The following is an 18,286-nucleotide window of genomic DNA, read 5'->3' on the forward strand; positions in this document are numbered from 1 at the left end:
AATGTGCAAATTCATTATTCTTTTTTAAGAGTTGAGCTTGCTATGAAGAAACCTGTTTTCAATTATTTTTATTGAATTACATGTTAGGCAATGCTAAGAACCTCAACTTATTGCTTATTTTATCTATTCCATTTAATTCTCACAATTATATTATTATTAGCACTCAAATTGTAGAGATATACAAATTGGGGGTGAAAGTAAATCAATAATTTGCCCATGGTCACACAGCTGGTAGAATGCATGGTTGTGGTTAATCAATCATCCTTAATCAGTTCTGTGAATTTGTGTCCTTATATGTAGGCATACCTCATTTTATTGTGCTTTGCTTTATTGTGCTTCACAAATTGAATGTTTGTGGCAACGCTGCATTGAGCAAGTCCATTGGTGCTGTTTTCACCCACAGCATGTGCTCACTTCAAAACTCTGAGTCACATTTTGATAACTGTCACAATATTTCAAATTTTTTCATTACAGTATCTGTTATGGTGATCTGTGATCAGTGATCTTGGATGGTTCTACTGTAATTGTTTTGGGGTGCCACAAACTGCCCCAATATAAGAATGCAAACTTAACTGATAAATGTTGGGTGTTCTGAATACTCCACTGCCTGGCTGTTTTCCCATCTCTCTCCCTCTCCTTGGGCCTCTCTATCCCCCAAAATACAATATTGAAAGTGGGCTACGTAATAACCTATAATTGTCTCTAAGTGTTCACATGAAAGGAAGAGTCACGTGTCTCTCACTTCAAATCAAAGCCTAGAAATAATAAAGCATAGTAAGGAAGACATGTCAAAAGCCAAGACAGGCTGAAAGCCAGGCCTCTTGTGCCCAACAGTTAGCCAATTTGTGAATGCAAAAGGAAAAGTTCTTGAAGCAAATTAAAAGTGCTACTCCAGTGAATACAGAAGTGATAAGAAAGAAAAACAGCCTTGTTGCTGATACAGACCAAATTTTAGTGCTCTGGATAGAAGATCAAACCAGCCATAACATTTCTTTAAGCCAAAGCTGAATCCACAGAAAAGCCCCAACTCTCTTCAGTTCTATGAAGGCTGAGAGAGGTGAGGAAGCTGCAGAAGAAAAGTTTGATACTAGCAGAGCAAGTTGGTTCATGAGGTTTAAGGAAAGAATCTGTCTACATAACATAGAAGTGCGAAGTGAAGCAGCAAGTACTGATGGAGAAGCTACAGCAAGTTATCTAGAAATTCTAGCTGGAAAGAGATCCAAGATGGCTGATCACTAGCAGCTTGGGATTGTAGCTCCCAGTGAAAGCACAGAGAACGGGAGGACGCCACACTTTCAGACAAATTTTTGTTGCTCACGGACCAGGAGATTTCCAGCGGAGAGGCCCCACGGGTCGCCAGCGCAACTCTTGTGGCCGTCGTGGCAGTTTTACTGGAGCCTCGGCCTGGCGGTTCTTGGTGCAGAGTAAACGGGACTGGCTCCCTTTTTGGCTGACGTTTGGAGCTCCGGGAAGGCAGAGTTGCCTATTCAGCTGATCAAAGGGCGAACTCAAGAAGGAGGCTAGACCGGAGATTCCCAGACAGAAAAGCACCATCAATCTTAATGCCGCTGTTTAAGCCGGCACAGTGGGTGGCTCTGATTCCGGCGCTGGGAATCAACAAGTTGGACGTCCACTCAGAAACCTAATTAGAAAGTCGGTAATCACAAAGACGACAGATGGATAAATTTATAAGGAAGGGAAGAAACCAGGCTAAAAAGGCTGAGAATACACAAAATCAGAACGCCTCTCCCTCTACAGGGGATCACAGTTCCTCATCAGCAATAGAACAAGGCCTGATGGAGAACGAGTGTGTTCCATTATCAGAAGTAGGCTTCAGAAGGTGGATGATAAGAAACTTCTGTGAGTTAAAAGAACTTGTTCTAACCCAATGCAAAGAAACTAAGAACTTTGAAAAAAGGTTTGATGAAATGCTAACAAGAATAGACAATTTAGAGAGGAGTATAAGTGAATTAATGCAGCTGAAAAACACAACACGAGAGCTTGGCGAAGTATGCACAAGTTTTAACAGCCGAATTGATCAGGCAGAAGAAAGGATATCAGAGGTCGAAGACCAACTTAATGAAATAAAACGAGAAGACAAGATTAGAGAAAAAAAGGATAAAAAGGAATGAGCAAAGTCTCCAAGAAATATGGGACTATGTGAAAAGACCTAATCTACGTTTGATAGGTGTACCTGAATGTGATGAAGAGAATGAATGCAAGCTGGAAAATACCCTTCAGGATATTATTCAGGAAAACTTTCCCAACCTAGCAAGGCAGGACAATATTCAGCTCGAGGTAATACAGAGAACACCACAAAGATATTCATCAAAAACACCAACCCCAAGGCACATAATCGTCAGATTCACCAGGGTTAAAATGAAGGAGAAAATAATAAGGGCAGCCAGAGAGAAAGGTCAGGTTACCCATAAAGGGAAGCCTATCAGACTCACAACAGATCTCTCAGCAGAAACCCTACGAGCCAGAAGAGAGTGGGGGCCAATATTCAACATCCTTAAAGAAAAGAACTTTCCCCAGAATTTCATATCCAGCCAAACTAAGCTTCACAAGCGAAGGAAAAATAAAATCTTTTGTGAACAAGCAAGTACTCAGAGATTTCATCACCACCAGGCCCGCTTTATAAGAGCTTCTGAAAGAAGCACTACACATAGAAAGTAAAAACCAATATCAGCCTTTCCAAAAATATACCAAAAAGTAAAGAGCATCAACATAATGAAGAATTTACATCAACTAATGGGCAAAACAGCCAGCTAGTATCAAATGGCAGTATTAAACTCACATATATTATTATTAATCTTAAATTTAAATCGATTAAATCCCCCAATCAAAAGACACAGCCAAAACCCATTGATATGCTGTATCCAGATCCATCCCACATGCAAGGATATGGAAAGACTCAAAATAAAGGGATAGAGAAAAATTTACCAACCAAATGGAGAGCAAAAATAAATAAATAAAAAGCAGGAGTTGCAATTCTCACCTCTGATAAAAGAGATGTTTAAAGCAACAAAGATCAAAAGAGGCAAAGAAGGACATTACATAATGGTAAAAGGATCAATGCAACAAGAAGAGCTAACAATCTTAAATATATATACACCCAGTGCAGGAGCACCCAGATACATAAGACTTATAAAGAGACTTAGACTCCCACACAATAATAGTGGGAGACTTTAACATCAATATTAGACAGATCAACGAGACAGAAAATTAACAAGGATATCCAGGACTTGAACTCAGATCCGGAACAACTAAACTTAATAAAAATTTATAGAACTCTCCACTTCAAATACACAAAATATACACTCTTAACAGTACCACATCACACCTACTCTAAAAGTGAAGTAAATCATTCCTCGGTAATTGCATAGCATTTCACAGGTTTAAATGAAATATTGGTTGGCTGCTTGTTTGTTATTTTCTTCCCTCATTTCTTCCTGTCTCCATTATTAAGCACAATTATTGGCATAAAAGAGGTTTTCAATACCCATTTTTAGACTGCATTCTAGCCTGGGCAATAAAGCAATACTTCTGTTCTCTCTCCCTCTTCCTCTTTCTCTCTTTCATTCTTTTTTTTTTTTAATTTCTTTTTATTTTTTTTAAATATATATATTCATGAATTTCAACAAAAATTGAGCAAAACAGAATTTTTGAAAAAAAAAAAAAAAAAAGATAACTGCAGCTCTCCCACTGTTAGACCCTGACTAGCTGACCCTCACTCCCCTGTTCCACAAGCCATAACTACAGCTTTGATTGGACAAGAGGCTGATTTCAGTAACTTTCTCCTGACTAGAGCACTGACCATGAACTGGTTGTGGCCAGTTTACAGAGGTGTACACTTGAGTGCTTTCCTATCCCTGCTTCACCACCTGACTGCAGTATCTAATTTTAATGCATTTAGATGTTAAGTCTCCATCCCCAGGTGAACACGTACAGTATGTAACATACATGTTATTCAGCCTGCATGTGCATGACCTTCCCCACTTTGTGCATATTCATAGCTCCTCCTAAAAAAAAGAAAAAAAAAAAAAAAGAAACTCTAGCTAAGATCATTGAATGAAGGTGGCTATGCTAAACAACAGATTTTCAGTGTAGATAAAACAGCCTTCTATTGGAAGAAGATGCCATCTAGAATTTTCATAACTAGACAAAAAAGTCAATGTCCAACTTTAAAACTTCAAAGGACCCATTGATTCTCTTGTTAGTGACTAATGCAGTTGGTGACTTTAGGTTCAAGTCAATGTTCATTAACCATTCAAATAATTCCAGGGCTCTTAAGAATTATGCTAAATCTACTCTGCCTGTGCTCTATAAATGAAACAACAAAGCCTAGAGGATAGCACATCTGTTTGCAGCATACTTTGCTATTATAAGCTTGCTGTCGAGATGTACTGCTCAGAAAAAAATACTCCTTTCAAAAATTTACTTCTCACTTATAGTATACCTAGTCATCCAAGAGCTGTGATGAAGATATGCAAGATTCATGCTGTTCTCATGCTTGTTAACATAGCATTCCTTCCGTAGTCCATGAATCAAAACTTCTAATTTGCAAAGTCCATTGACTTTCAAGTCTACTTAAAAAATATATTTTGTAAGGCTATATCTGCCATAGATAGTGAATCCTGTGACAGACCTGGTCAAAGTAAATCAAAAACCAATTTACTTTGTCAAGTCAAGTCAATCAATGTGGTAATACCCACTGCTGTCTTATTTTAATAAATTGCCACAGACATCCCAACCTTCAGCCATAATAAAGGGTCATGCCTGGATGTTGATGGTTGCTGACTGGTCACCATGACCCTGACTAGTCAGCAACCATCAACACACACGTAAGACCCTTCACTATTAAAAGGAGGCCAGGATGATGGTTTATGCCTGTAATCCTAGCACTTTGGGAGGCAATGGTAGGCAGATCTCTTGAGCCCAGGGGTTCAAGACCAGCCTGGGCAAAATGGCAAAATCCTGTCTCTACAAAAAATATAAAAATTAGCCTGGTGTGATGATGCATGCCTGTATTCCCAGCTATTTGGGAGGCTGAGGTAGGAGAATCACTTGAGCCCAGGAAGTTGAGGCAGCAGTGAGCCATGAATGCACCACTGCACTCCAGCATAGAAGAGAGAATGAGACCCTGTCCCCCCCAGTTCCCAAAGAACCTCCCTTTTTCTTAGCAAACTATTTTAAAATTAAGGTATATGCATTGGTTTTAAAAGACATAATGCAATTACACACTGAATAGATTAAAGTATAGTGCAAAGATAATTTGCATATGCACCGGGAAAAAAATGTATGGCTTACGTTATTGTGATAGTCTGGAACCATACTTACAATATCTCTGAGGTATGCCTGTAGCATTCTTATAAATCATACCTATGTTCAACTGCCTTTCTAACCTCTAAAAGTTTTTACCAGTGTAACTTTCCCTAAAAACATGGAAAATAAAAATGAAATAGCATTTTGGATTAGAATGATAAATATCTGTGGCTTATTAATTACATGTTCACAAATAAAATAAAATTAATAAAGAACAAAGGGCTTGATTCTTAATAAAGCTATCTTCCACCGGTATATTCTACTGGTTAAAGAATAGCTGCAGCTCAAAATAAGATATATGTGGATGAGTTAGAAAGGTATATGTAAGAAAAAGAAATTTGATAGTATAGTCAGTCTTCTGTATCTACAGGGTTTGCATCTAAAAATTCAAGCAATCTTGGACTAAATATATTTAGAAAAAAGACAATAAAAATTACATGACAACAATAAAAATAATCAGAATAAAAAAATAAAGTATAACAACTATTTATGTATTAGGTAGCATAAGTAATATCAAGGTGATTTAAAGTATAAGGAGGATATATGTGTGTTATATGCAAATACTGCACCATTTCATATAAGGGACTTGAACATCCCTGGATTTTGGTATTCATAGGGGGTTCTGGAATCAATCCCCTGCAGATACCTAGGGACAAATGTAGACTGCTTATGAGGACGCATGGTTTATGGGAATATTTCTACTAATTAAACAATGGTCAATTTTTAGTAGTTTTTAAAAATACTTAAGTGGATTATACCAAACTAAGATAATGTTTGAATAATATTTAAAATGCAATTCTAGGAAAATAAGTTTTAGAAACAGTTAATAAAAGTGCACACAGGGTTATAAGAAAGAATTTTCTGCTTCTGAGAGCTGTTATACTAAATTGGCTTGCTGAAGGAAGCAGTGGAATCTATTTCTTTGAAGATCCTTACAAACACAAGGCATACATTATCAGCAGTTCAGAAAGGTTTAGGTGTATCTCTGCCAGAAAACAGCCAGTGGATATAACCACTTCATGGTTCCATAAACTCTGGTGACTGCATAATAATACTATTGTTATAATTGTGAGGCAAAGGCAACACAGCTGCTTTTTCTTTGGCGAACAGGATTTGCTGTCCAAAAAGTTGCAGAATAAATTGAATGTAATTAGATGAAATTTTCCCCAACAGAAAAGCAAGAATTAATTTTGACTCTAGTTACTGAAAGAAAACTCAGAATCTCTGCACTGGGCTTTTTAAACATTTATCATCTCCTTTATTTATAGAAAGCATTCCTCTTATGTGAAACTTAAAAAGCAGACACGTTTTTATGGATGACCTTAGGCCAGTAAGTTGAATTAACACTAAATAAAAAATTCTAAGCATATATATATATAGTTTCCTCACATAAAATCCCCTGAAAGATTACATTTTAGTGAATTCAACTTAAATTTTTAAAAGTTTATGTTTTCATTTAACTTTATTTTCATCTACTTATGTCTTTACTTTTCATGAATGTGAAAAGAAGGCAGATTCCCTAAACACTTAAAATATATGGTCAATTTCTTTCCAAGTGAGCTTTTCTTTTAAAGGTAATGTAATTAATTTGAAATTTGAAGGTGGCATTGTGGTCCACAATCCTTGCCCAAGTGCTCTTTCAGGAACAATAGGAGTTGTCACAGAATTAACTAAAAGTTCAAGCAAATATTTTGATGCAGAATTCTCACAAAATATAATGCTGTGAGAGTTGCAAAGGGATGGCTTCCCAAGATTTTGGAGCACTTTAGATTAGTTGTTAAAGAAAAGGGAGGAAAAATGCTGGAATACCTTTAACTACATAAAATTCATAAATAGTATGACTAACTCTAAAATAAATAGAAAATAATTCTAATTTCCAATTTTATTTAGTATTTACAGTTATATAGGTGTCCAAGAGAGATATAAAAAAGCCCTGTTTTCAAATATAGGTACTTAATTTCTGTTATTTAAATCCTTGTTCTGTATTTAGGGATTTAAGATAGCTTTATTCTATCTGTTACTCCAGAGGTAAGGGCAAATGCATCTTAATGTAATTTCTGACATGCAATAGTGTTAAAAGAGAGAGAGAGAGAAAAGAAAAGAAATAGCTATGCACATAAAAATTTCGATGGTAAATAATACTTTTCATTTTCAATTAAAACCCAATATAATTCTATTTGTTTCTACATAATTAATAACAGAAAACTCATAGTAGAAATATTTCATTGCTTGCCTCCAAAAAATTGTTGACATCCTCTGTTGCCATCTGTCATGGTGGTCATTCCTCTGTGTTTGATGGAACTAGGGAAGTATTAGGGTTCTATGGATTGATGAAGGAAAATACTCTGTGCTCTTGATTTCTGGTATTTATTTCCTTGGTCCTGTTAAAAAGGATACCAGGGTGAATTTACAAATTTTGAACACAACCAGTTATTCTATATTCTTTTACATTCATATTAAGGAAGTTTTGAGATTTTTATGCAGTCTCATTTAAAATCACAGAATTTTAGAATCTAACAGAAAGGATATGCTAAATTTAAGACTGAAGATTCAAAAACAGCTCTATCAATCAGGTAATTCAATCCACTTTACAGTACAGAAAACCCAAATCAAAAGAGGTTAAATAAACAATGTTACAGTCAGTTAATGGCAGATCTACCATGGGAAAACATTTCTTTTCACCCCAAGTTTGGGAGCTCTTTCCCCTAGAAGGGGCTCTTTCCCTCTCTGAGAAAAAAGAGGATAGACAGGCAAGAACACTATAATGACCAAGCTGATTTCTTAGCCCTAATACATAAAGAAAAATCTAGAACAAAAACAAAAAAGCATGAGAGCATAATACTTAGATTATTTGTTCATAGCACATCATTTGCTCAACAGATACCTAAAAGATATTATTTTGTTAAAATATAAATAGGATATTATTTTATTAAAGAAATACAGTATTGGCAACATAGTGAGACTACGTCTCTGCAAGAAAAAAAAAAAAGTCAAATATGGTGTTGTATGCCTATAGCCGGCTCAACCAGGAGGATCACTTCAGCCCAGGAGGTCGAGGCTGCAATGCACTGCAATCATGGCATTGCACTCCAACGAGGTAACAGCAAGACCCTTTCTTGAAAAAAGAAAAAAGTATCTATATGACCATACGTTCTTAAATTTCTGAGTTTCATCCATTGTCATGATCACTTATCTTTTCCAATCCTCTTCACTGCAACCATCTACTATCCATATAACAAAAGAGTGATTTTTAAAAATTATCTGCAGAGCAACAGAATGACATTTTAAAAAAGAAAACTGAATTTAAGACTCCCTTGTTCAAAATCCCCCAAAGACCTTCCACAACATCTAGGGTGAGGACATGGATCCTGGTTACCTTTCTGAAAGCCTATCTGATCATTCTTCCTCTTGCGTGGTATTCTACAGTCTTAGTGGCCTTCATGTTCTTCTTTAAACATGCTAAACACTCCTGATTTAAGTCTGACCTTGGTCTTCTCTCAGATTGGAATGCCTCTTTAGATAATCACATGACTGTTCCCACTGACTAAAACACTCTTTTTCCTTGAGCACTCCTGGAATGTTTCTGGAATATACTCAAATATCACTTTCTAGAGAGGTTTCTCTCACCATTCTAGCTAAAAAACCTCTGCCTCCAACTTTTACCCTCTTTACCATTGGCCCTCATTCTCTACATACATACCTGCTTTATTTCCATTCACAGTATTTATGATTCCTAGATATTATGTAGCCCCACAATCCCTGTGAAGCCAGATATCTTTTGGAATTAAGCATTTTTGGCAGTTTTAAGGTAATAAAGTACATGTCCTATAATTATGCAACATCTCCTTACCCTCTCCCCTGTTGTCCAAGAGGTCTGGGAAAGCACCCTGAAGTCAAATATGTTAATAGCCTTGCAGAAAAATATATGCTCATTCTAAGTGAGATTTTTTTAAAGACTATAACTAGGGGCAGAGCAAGATGGCAGAATAGAAATCTCCACTGATTGTCTCCCCCAAGCAAGGACACCAATTCAACAACTATCTATACACACAAAAAAGCACCTTCATAAGACCCAAAAATCAGGTGAGCACTCACAGTACCTGGCTTTAACTTCATATCACTAAATGAGGTACTGAACAGGTAGGAAAAACAGTCTTAAATAGCTCATGCCACCTCTCCCACAGCCGCAGAGTCATGGTGTGGAGGGTGTTTGGGTGCTGAAGAGAGGGAGATTGCAGCATTTATGAGGCACTGAGCTCAGTGCTGCCCTATTATAACAGAAAACAAATCTGGACGAAACGCAGCTGATGTCCACCCACAAAGAGAGCGTTTTAACCAGGCCTGCTGAGCCAGAAGGGAATTGCCAATCCCAGTGGTTCAAACATCAGTTCCTGCAAATCTCACCAGTGCAGACTAAAGTGCTCTGGGACCCAAAATAAACTGGAAGGGCAGGCTAGGCCACAAGGAACACAATTTCAAGGCAAGTCCTAATGTTGAACTTGGGCCAGAAACAGTGGACTGGGGAGCCATGTGACTTACTGAGACACCAGTCAAGGTAAGGAAAGGAGTGCTGGTATCACCTCCTCCTAACCTCAGGCTGTACAGCTGGTGACTCAAAAACCCATTCACTCCACTTCAGGAGAGAAGGAAGAGTAAAGACAACTCTGTCTGGCAACTTGGATACCAGCTCAGCCACAACATGGTAGGGCACCAGAGTTATGAAGCCCCCTTTCCAGACCCTGCCACTGAATCACATTTCTAGATACACCCTGGGCCAGAAGGCAACCTGCAGCCTTGAAGGGAATAACCCAGTCCTAGCATTCATCACCTGTTAACTGAAGAGACCTTGGTCCCTGAATAACCAGCAGTGATACCCAGGTACTACACTGAGGGCCGTGAGTGAGACTCTGAGACTTGCTGGCTTCAGGTGAAACTAAGCACATTCCTAGCTCTGGTGGGTACAGGGTGAGACTCCTTTTACTTGAGAAAATCAAAAGGAAAAGCAAAGAGAACTTTGTCTTGCACCTTAGGTACCAGCTCAGTCACAGGGGTTAGAGCACCAAGCAGGTTCTTGGGGTCCCAGGTTCCAGGACTTGTCTATTGAATGATATTTCTGGGCTTGCCTTGAGTCAGAGGAGAGCCCACTCCCCTGAAGTGTGAGTCTCAGGCCAGGCAGCATTCAACACAAGCTGACTGAAGAACCCTTGTGCCTTAAGGGAACATCAGTGGTACAGTACTCCCCATGGAGATGTGGTGGTTGCAGCCACAGGGTGAGGCTCCTCTGCCTTTAAAAAGGGGAGGCAAGAGTGTGGAGCACTACAACTTATGAGTTCAGTGCCAGCTCAGTCACAGTACGATAGAACACGAGGTAGACCTCTAAGATTTTTTACTCTAGTCCCTGGCTCCTGGATGGCACCTCTGGACATGCCCAGGTTCTAGGGGGACCTGCCACTCTGAAAGAAAGGATACAGGAATGGCTGGCTTTGTCATCTGCTGATTGTAGAACCCCAAAGACTTGAGTAAATATAGGCTGAAGCCAGGGAGTAGTTACAGCAAGCCTCAGGTGAGACCCAGTATTATGCTGGCTTCATAATACCCAGTACAGTCCTAGTGGTGAGGGCCACAGAGGTGCTTATGTCACAATATCCCCAGCTCCAGATAGCCAAGAATAGAGAGAGACACAGAGAGAGAGAGACAAGGGTAGACAGATTCCATTCATATGGAGAATGTGAAGAAAGAAGATAAGAGTCTATGCCTAGTAATCCAGAGAATCGTTCTGGATCTTGACCAGGGCCATCAAGGCAGTACCTTTATGAGTCTGCAAGAACTACAGCATTATCAGGCTTGGGGTGCCCCTAAAGCAGATATAGCTTAGATCACAACATTTAGATCACAACAATAAAGTCCTTTTGAATATCTGGAAAGCTTTCCGAAGAAGGACAGCTACAAATAAGGCTAGACAGTGAAGACTACCATAAATACCTAACCCTTAAATGCCCAGACATCAAAGAACATTTACTAGCATCAACATCATCCAGGAAAACATGACCTCACCAAATGAAATAAGTAAGGCACCAAGGACCAGTCCTGGGGAAACAGAGATATGTGACTTTTTAGACAGAAAATTCAAAATAGCTGGTTGATGAAAGCCAAAGAAATTCACGACAACAGAGAGAAGGAATTCAGAATTCTATCCAATTAATTTAACAAAGAAATTGAAATAATTAAGAAGAATTAATCAGAAATTCTGGAGCTGAAAAAATGCAATTGCCATACTGAAAAATGCATCAAAGTCCTTTAATAGCAGACTTGATCAAGTGGAATAAAGAATTAGTGAGCTTGAAGATAGGCCATTTGAAACACACAGAAAAGATGATGATGAATAAGAAGTAGCAGCAGCAGCAGAAGGAGGAGGAGGAGAAGAAAAAACAATGAAATGAAGAAGGCTAGAAAATAGCCTCAAAGAGGAACATGTAAGAGTTATTGACCTTAAAGAAATGGCAGAGAAAGAGGTAGGGGCAGAAAGTTTACTCAAATAAATAATGACAGAGAACTTCCCAAACCTATAAAAGATATCAATATCCAAGTACAAGAAGGTTATAGAACACCATGCAGAATTAACTGGAAGAAGACTACCCCAAGCATTTAATAATTAAACTCCCAAAGGTCAAGCATAAGGAAAGAATCATAAGCAGCAAGAAAAAAAGAAATAATATACAATGGAGCTCCAATACGTCTGACAGAAAAATTTTCAGTGCAAACTTCACAGGCCAGGAGAGAATGGCATGACATATTTAAAGTGCTGAAGGAAAAAACTTTTATGCTAGAATAGTATATTTGGTGAAAATATCCTTCAAACATGAATAAGAAATAAAGGCTTTCCAAGACAAACAAAAGTTGAGGGACTTTATCAACACCAGACTTTTCTGCAAGAAATGCTAAAGGGAGTACTTAGATCAGAAAGAAAAGGACATTAATAAGCAATAAATCATCTGAAAGTACAAAACTCACCGACAATAGCAAGTACACTGGAAAACACAGACTATTATGACACTGTAACTGTGGTGTGTAGACTACTCCTATCTTAAATAAAAAGACTAAACAATGAACCAATAAAAAATAACCATAACAAGTTTTAAAGACATAGACAATACAATAAAATACACACTGGGGTCTGTTGGGGCCTGGGGGGCTACAAGAGGGATAGCAGTGGGTGGGAGGATTGGGGAGGAATAACATTAGGAGAAATACCCAACATAGGTGATGGGGGAAATGGATGCAGCAAACCCCATGGCATGTGTATACCTATGTAACAATCATGCAAGATCTGCACAGGTACCCCAGAACTTAAGAAAAAAAAAAAAAAAGAAAACAATAAAAGTCAAAAAATGGGGATAAAGTTAAGGCATAGAGTTTTTATTAGTTTTCTTTTTGTTTGTTTGTTTATGCAAACAGTGTAAAGTTGTTAGCAGCTTAAAATAATGGGTTATAAGATAGTACTTGCAAACCTCATGGTTACCTCAAACCCAAAACATACAACTAATACATAAAACATAAAAAGTAACAGGCAAGAAAACCACCTTCACTACAGGGAAGACAGGAAGGTAAGAAAGACAATCACAAAATAACCAGAAAACAAATAACAAAATGGCAGGAGTAAGTCCTTGCTTACCAATTAAGACACTGAATGTAAGTTGACTAACCTCTTCAATGAAAAGACATTGAGTTGCTGAATGGATTAAAAAAAAAAGATCTGTTGCCTACAAGAAATATACTTTAACTATAAATACACACATAGACTAAAACTAATGGGATGGAAAAAATATTCCATGCCAATAGAAACCAAAAGAGCAGGAGTTCTTATATTTTTATCAGATAAAATAGATTTCTAGTCAAAAACTACGAGAGAGTAAATTAAAAAAAAAGTCACTGTATTATGATAAAGGGGTCAATTCAGCAAAAAACAAAACAAAATAAATTTAAGTACATATGCACTCAACACTGAAGCACACAGATTTATAAAGTGAATATTATTAGAGGTAAAGAGAGAGACAGGCCCCAAAACAATAATAGGTAGAAGCTTCATCACCACACTTTCAGCATCAGACAGATTGTCCAGATGGAAAATCAACAAAGCAACATTGGACAATCTGCACTATAGTCCAAACAGACCTAATACATATTTACAGAACACTTGATTCAAAGGCTGCAGAATACACATTTTTTACCTCAGCACATGGATGATTCTCAAGGGAAGATCCTGAGAAACCTGTCTCAAGGGAAGGCGTTAGGTCACAAAACAAATCTTCAAACATTTAAAAAACTGAAATAATGTCAAGCATCTTCTCTGACCAAAATGGAATAAAACTAGTATTCAATAACAAGAGTAGTTTTGGGCACTGTACAAACACATGGAAATTAAACAATATGCTCCTGAATAACCAGTGGGTCAATTAAGAAATTAGGAAATTGAAAAAAGGAAATTGAAATTCAAAAAGGAAATTGAAACATTTATTAAAACAAATGATAATGGAAAGACAATAAGCAAAACCTATGGGATATAGCAAAAGTAGTACTAAAAGGGAGGTTAATAGCCATAAGTGCCTATATCAAAAAAGAAGAAAAATTTAAATAAACAAACTAAAGATGCATCTTAAAAAACTAGAAAAGCAAGACCAAACCAAACCCGAAATGAGTAAAAGAAATAATAAAGATTGAAGCAGAAATAAATAAAACTGAAACAAAGAAAACAAATTAGTTTTTTGAAAAGTTAAGCAAAATTAACAAACTTTTGGCCAGATTAGGAAAAAAAGAGAGAGAATCCAAATAAATAAAATCAGAGATGATGATAGAGACATTACCAATTATACCACAGAAATTCAAATGGTCATTAATTGCTACTATGACCAACCATATGCCAATAAATTGGAAAATCTAGAAGAAATGGAAAAATTCCTAGAAAAATATGACCTACCAAGCTTAAACCATTAAGAAATGCAAAACCTGAACAAACCAGTAACAAGTAATAAGATTGAAGCTGTACTAAAAAGTCTCCCAGTAAAGAAAAGCCCAGCAACTGATGGCTTCACTGGTGAATTCTACTAATTATTTAAAAAATGAATACCAATAACTACTCAAACTACTCTAAAAAAACTGAAAAGGAAATACTTCCAAACTCATTCTATTAGTCCAGTATTGCCTTTATACTGAAAATAGGCAAATACACATCGAAAAAAGGAAACTATAGGTCAACTTTCTGATGAATATTGATGCACAAATCCTCAACAAAATACTAGTAAACCAAATTCAACAGTACATTAGAAAGATTATTCATCATGACCAGGTGGGATTTATCCTGGGATGCAAGGATGGCTCAACATATGCACATTAACCAATATGATATATCATATCAACAGAATAAAGGACAAAAATCATGATCACTTCAATTGATGGTGAAAAAGCATTTGATAAATTTCAACATCCCTTTATGATACAAACTCTTAGAAACTGGATACAGAGTACACATTAACCTCATAAAAACCATATATGACAGACTCAGAGCTAGCATCATATTGAATGTGGAAAAATTGAAAGCCTTTTTTATAAGATCTGGAAGACGAAAAGGATGCCCACTTTTACCACTGCTATTCAACATAGTGCTGGAAGTCAAAGCCAGAAAATCAGACAAGAAAAATAAATACAGGGCATCTAAATTGGAAGGAATGAAGTCAAATTATTCTTGTTTGCAGATGACATGATATTACATTTGAAAAAACTTAAAGATTCCACACATACACATACATATACACACAAGAAAACATATTCAAATGGATACACTAATTTAGTAAAGTTGCAGGATATAAAATCCACATAAAAAAGTAGCAATTCTATACACAACAGTGAATAATCTTAAAAAGAAATTAAGAAACGGAACCCTATCTACCATAGCCACAGATAAATACCTAGAAATTAATATAATGAAAGAAGTGAAAGATCTCTATGATGAAAATTATAAAATACTGACAAAAGAAATTGAAGAAGACACACATACACAAAAAAATACCAGAAAGATACTCCATGTCCATGGATTGGAAGAATCAACACTATTAAAATATCCATACTACCTAATGCGAGTTACAGATTCAGTGCTAACCCTATAAAAAATGTCAATGAGATTCTTCAAACACACATACAAATTTCATAAAATTTATATGGAACTACAAAAAAACTCAAAATAGCCAAAGCTATCCTAAGCAAAAAGAACAAAACTGAGGAAATTTCATTACCTGACTTCAAATGATACTACACAGCTATAGTAACTAAAACAGCAGGGTACTGGCATTAAAACAGACATATAGACCAATAGAACACAAGAGAGAACCCAGTAACAAATCCACACACCTATAATAAACTCATTTTCAATAAAAGCGTCAGGAACATATACTGGGGAAAAGATAGTCTCTTCAATAGATGGTGCTGGTGAAATTAAACATCCATATGCAGAAGAATGAAATTAGATCATTATTTCAAGCCATATAGAAAAATCAAATAGAAATACATTAAAGATTTAAATCTGAGACCTCAAACTATTGCGAGAAAACATTGGGGAAAATCTCTAAGACATTGGTCTGAACAAAAATTTATTGAGTAATATTTTACAAGCACAGGCAATCAAAACAAAAATAGACAGATGGGATAATATCAAGTTAAGAAGTTTCTGCACAACAAAGGAAATAAGAAAGTGAAGAGACAACACACAGAATCAGGGAAAATACTTGCAAACTACCCATCTGACAAGAGATTAATAACCAGAATATACAAGGAGCTCAACTCAATAGGAAAAAAATCTAATGATCTGATTAAAAAATGGGCAAAAAATTTGAGTAGAAATTTCTCAAAAGAAGCCATGTAAATGGCATATAGGTATATGAAAAAGTACTCAACATCACTGATAATAAGAGAAAAGCAAATCCAAACTATAATAAGATATCACCTCACCTGAGTTAAAATGGCTTTTAGCCAAAAGAAAGGCAGTAACAAATGCTGGCAAGGATGTGGAGAAAAGGGAACCCTCTTACACTGTTAGTAGAAATGTAAATTAGTACAAGCACTATGTAGAACAATTTAGAGGTTCCTCAAAAAACTAAAAATAGAGCTATCATATGATTCAGTAATCTCACTGCTGCGTACATACCCAAAAGAAAGGAAATTAGCATATCTAAGAGATATCTGCATCCCATGTTTATTGCAGCACTGTTCATAACAGCCAAAATTTGGAAGGAACATAAGTGTCCATCAACAGATGAATAAAAGAGAGTGTGGAGGACTTTCGCCAAGATGGCTGAATAGGAACAGCTCCAGAGCGCAGTTCCCAGTAAGAGCAACGCAGAAGGCAAGTGATCTCCGCATTGTCAACTGAGGTACCAGGTTCATCTCAATGGGACCAATTGGACAGTGGGTGTAGCCCAAGGAGAACAAACGGAGGCAGGGCAGGGCACTGCCGCACCCAGGAACTGCAACTGGCTGGAGGACTCTCCTTCTACCCAATGGAGGCCATCAGGAACTTTTATCCTCAGGCGCTCCAGTTCAGATACTGTGCTTCTCCCATGGTATTTACAACCCACAGACTAGGAGATGCCCGCTAGGCCGACAAATGCCGTGAGCTACCAGCACAGATCTGAGCAGCCGTTCTGGCTGGCGTCACGGGTTGTCAGCACAAATCTGGGCAGCAGTTTTGGCTGGTGCCTGGAGTGCGTGCAAGACAGAGCTTCCCACTCCCCAGAAAGAGGGGGAGCTGAAGGCAGGGAGCCAAGTGATACAGCCTGATGGGTTCCATGCCTCACAAAGACCAGCCAACAGAAACCCTCTGGCTTGAGAGTTTTGCAGCCAGCACATCAGTTCGAGCTTGATGCGGGACAATCAAGCTCAGAGTGGAGAAGCGTGTCCACCATTGCCGAGGCGGTTCTAACCTTTCTTGTGTATAAAAGCCAGGGGAAGTTTACACAGCAGCTGGACTAGCATGTGGCAGCTCAGCAGCGCCTCTACAGGCAGACTGTGACTAGACTCCCTCCTTGCTGAGTGGGACATCTCTGAAAACCAGACAGCAGCATGTCAGGGACTTATAAATAAGACTCCACCTTCCCGGAATAGAGCACGTGGCAACAGGGGTGATTGTGAAGTCTGCTGCAGCAGACTTAAAGGTACCTGTCCAGCAGCTGTAAAGGGAGCAACGGAGCTCCCAGCACAGCACTTGAGCTCCAATAAGGGACTGACTGCCTCCTCAAGTGGCTCCCTGATTCCCACATAACCAAAAAGACACCTTGTATAGGAGAGCTCTGGGTGACATCTAGTGGGTACCCTTCTGGGACAAAGCTACCAGAGGAAAGAACAGGCAGCAATCCTTGCTGTTCTGCAGCCCCTGTGGGTGATACCCAGACAAGCAAGGTCTAGAGTGGACCTCCAGCAGTCCTACAGCAGAGGGGCCCAACTGTTAGAATAAAAATTAAAGAAGTAAAAGAAATAGCTTCAACATCAAAAGAAAGGACGTCTACTCACAGACTCCATCTGAAATCACCAACTTCAAAGACCAAATGTAGATAAATCCACAAAGATGCGAAGAAACCAGTGCAAAAAGGATGAAATCACCAAAAACCAGAAAGTTTCTCCTCCTCCAAGGGATCACAACTCCTCACCAGCAAGGGAAAAAAAACAGGATAGAGAATGACTTTGATGAATTGACAGAAGCAGGCTTCAGAAGGTGGGTAATAACAAATTTCTCTGAACTAGAGGAACATGTTCTAACCCAATGCAAAGTACTAAAAACCTTGAAAAAACGTTAGACAAAATACTAACTAGAATAACCAGCTTAGAGAAGAACATAAACAATTTGATGGGGCTGAAAAACACAGCATGAGAACTTCACGAAGCATACACAAGATTCCATAGCCGAATCTAACAA

At 37.7% G+C, this 18,286-nt stretch overlaps 1 protein-coding gene across 5 annotated transcripts in view; it reads right to left on the bottom strand.

Annotated features, from left to right (window-relative positions):
• The window catches only part of MBD5 (methyl-CpG binding domain protein 5), a 486,298-nt gene that overhangs the window by 272,351 nt on the left and 195,661 nt on the right, over positions 1 to 18,286 (bottom strand). For all 5 annotated transcript variants that reach the window (XM_017523149.2, XM_017523152.2, XM_037736599.1 and 2 more), the window contains one exon: positions 7,562 to 7,709. The gene's annotated coding sequence lies outside the window, so the exon portion shown is untranslated. The remainder of the gene's footprint in view (positions 1 to 7,561; positions 7,710 to 18,286) is intronic.

Source organism: Cebus imitator, unplaced genomic scaffold (assembly GCF_001604975.1).
Source record: "Cebus imitator isolate Cc_AM_T3 unplaced genomic scaffold, Cebus_imitator-1.0 Scaffold27, whole genome shotgun sequence".
Lineage (NCBI taxonomy): Eukaryota > Metazoa > Chordata > Mammalia > Primates > Cebidae > Cebus > Cebus imitator.